The sequence below is a fragment of the Aquarana catesbeiana genome, linkage group LG02, assembly GCF_042186555.1.
Source record: "Aquarana catesbeiana isolate 2022-GZ linkage group LG02, ASM4218655v1, whole genome shotgun sequence".
NCBI classification, from domain to species: Eukaryota; Metazoa; Chordata; class Amphibia; order Anura; family Ranidae; genus Aquarana; species Aquarana catesbeiana.
Window position 1 is genome coordinate 452,284,411 of NC_133325.1, and position 3,246 is coordinate 452,287,656.

A 3,246-nucleotide genomic window follows, 5' to 3' on the forward strand; every position below is an offset into this window, starting at 1 on the left:
ACTGCTCACAACAGACAGGACCTACTCTTTCTAGAAATCCACCCCATTTTATTGTGTAATCATCCCTTTCTTACATTCTGTACATTAACCATTTACTGAGCTAACCCCTACTGTGTCCCTCCTAGGGACTGTCTGCTAAACCCTTTCCTTACCTTCACACATCCAATAACTGTGTCTGTCTTAGTTATATAGTTAAGCATGATACATACTATACAATTTTCTGTAGATTTTTTTCCTTCAGATTTACCAAAACCATATAATATGAGGTCAAACCTTAATCGTTTCAATTTGTACGCACTCGTGCACACCCTATCACTACATGGTTTTGGTAAATCTGAAGGAAATCAGACAAAAAAAAAGTTGTAAAGTGTGCATGAGGTCTTATGCCGCGTACACACGGGTGAACTTTTCGACAACAAAGGTCCGACGGTCTTTCCGACGGACTTTCAACGGAGTTACAACGGACTTTCGATGGACTTTCTAACGAGCGGACTTGCCTACACACGATCACACCAAAGTCCAACAGATTTGTACGTGATGACTAAAATAAGGAAGTTGATAGCCAGTAGCCAATAGCTGCCCTAGCGTCGGTTTTTGTCCGTCGACTAGCATACAGACGAGCGGACTTTTCAACCGGACTCGAGTCCGTGGGAAAGATTTGAAGCATGTTCCAAATCTAAAGTCCGTCAGATTTTCAACCAAAAAAGTCCGCTGCAGGTCCGATAAAGTCCACACACGGTCGGATTGTCCGTCGGACCAGTCTGGTCGAAAAGTCCACTCGTGTGTACGCGGCTTAAGTGAGGTTAAAAAAAGAAACAAGCCCATCTAGTTCAAGACAACCAAAAATATATATTAAAACCCCCCATATACACAATCCCATACCCACAGTTGATCCAGAGGAAGTCAAAATAACCCCAATAAAGCATGATCTAATTTGCATCAGTGGGGGGAAAAAATCTTTCCTGATCCCCTGGAGGCAATTGGATATTCTTTGGATCAACTACCCCTTCATTGTATCTGTTTGTTATGATGCATACCCTTTAAAACCACTTCAGCTCCGGAAGGTTTACCCCCCCTCATGACCAGGCCATTTTTGCGACGCGGCACTGCATACTGACAATTATACTGACAATTTCACAGTTGTGCAAAACTGTACCTAAACAAAATTGATGTCCTTTTTTCCCCCAAAAATAGAGCTTTCTTTTGATGGTATTTGATGACCTCTGGGGTTTTTATTTTTTGCGCTATAAACAAAAAAATACCAACAATTTTGAAAAAAAAAATATATATATTTTTACTATCTGCTATGAAACATACCCAATAAAAAAAATGTAAAAACATCTAATTTTTTCACCAATTTGGGCCAATATGTATTCTGCTACATATTTTTGGTAAAACAAAATTCCAATAGGCGTAAATTGATTGGCTTATGCAAATGTTATAGCGACTACAAAATGAGGGATATTTTTATTTATTTATTTTTTACTAGTAATGGCAGCAATCAGCGACTTATAGCAGGACTGAGATGTTGGACAGTAAGGCTCGGTTCACACTAGGATGACTTGTCAGGCGACCTAGGTCGCCTGACAAGTAGCGTCCCGTTCAGTACAATGGAACCGTTCTAATCGGAGCGACGCAAGTCGCTCCGACTTAGAAAAAGGTTCCTGTACGACTTTGGGGGCGACTTGGGGTGACTTGCATAGACTTCTATACAGAAGTCGTTTTGCAAGTCGCCCCAGCAGTCGTGTGCAGGTCGCCTCAGTGAGGCGACCTGCAAGTCGTGCCGCCTCTGGTGTGAACCGAGGCTTACTGACGCTTTTGACACTTTTTCAGTCTAAAAAATATCCACTGTCACTGTACTAATGACATTGGCAGGGAAGGTGTTAACATCAGGGGCGATCAAAGTGTTGGGGCCTGACAGTGGCGTCCAGTGCTCATTTTGTTTTTTTTGGGGGGGGGGCGGGTGGACAACAAACCACCTGCCAACCCCCCCTCCCTGTTCACTCAGTCCGTCAGTCAAATGGTTGTTCGCTCGGTCAGTCAAAATCTCCCCCCTCCCCGTCGCTCAGTTAAACGGCAGTACAAAACACAACCCTGCGTCTCCTCGTCGGTTTCTCCTCTCAGCCAATCGGGTCACAGGACCCCCTTCCTGATTGACCGGGAGGAGAATCAGGAAGACAATAGCAAATATTAGAGCCCACCCTTTTTTGAAGCCAATTTGAGCCTCATGTTCTAATCATGTACTTCTAAGAAAAAAAAAACCCATTGGAATCCATGCATCTGGCACCCTGCATGTAGATTGGGGGCCAGATGCATAGATTGGGGGGATGGCACCCCTGCGCCCCTAATGGAGTGCCGACACTGGTGTCTGACCAGTGCTTTTCTATTGCGGGTGAGGTGCTTGTACTAGGAGGAGGCATGGATCGGTGCCCCTGCTTAGCAAAGTCACAGGATCCATGTATTCTGTAGTGACAGAACGACGATCTGCCTTGTTTACATAGGAAGAGTGACGTCTTGCCTCTGTACCGAAGCATCAGCGGGTGCCAGTGGACATCGAGGCCACCGTACCCACCAATCAGCTCCACATGTGTCTAAACACAGCGGGAGCGGGCCGACAGCGGCGCGCGCCACAGACTCGGAAGTGCAAGATCACGTACTAGGATCCTGTGATCCTTGCCCCCCGTATATATAGAGTATACAGTCAGCAAGCGGGTAAAATAAATAATAATAAAACATTTAAAAAAAAAATAACCCTGGTGTTACAGTATTACCTCTGTAGCGCCCTGCTCCTGTTGACCAGGTGCTCGCAGGTAAATTTGTTTTTTGGCTGAGCTGTAACCAGCTCAGATTGAATATATATAGTTTACTGGATCTGTTCTGGAATTGACTTGGTTGTACAGTTCCCACTGTTGCCAGTAGGTGTCACTGGTACCATGGGACAGTGTGCGAATAACAACCTAGTGAAACTTTAATGAATATTCTTCTTTCAGAAACAGCCCAGCGCTGTGCTTTCTGGGAGAGAGTATTTATGGGACAGATGCCATGTGCTTGTGGAAGTTCTTACATCGTGGCCCTCCGGGCTGGAGGCTACGTCACTGCAGCTGAGCAAATAGGCCCTGAAGCCTGTCTGGGGCCTACTACCGCATAGGTGGTCCTTAGGCTGTCTTGCCTGCTAGGAAGAAGCCGAACCAAGCTGAGAAGATCCAGGGGAGGACCCTTGCTGGAGAGAGCCAGGATGAAGGCTGG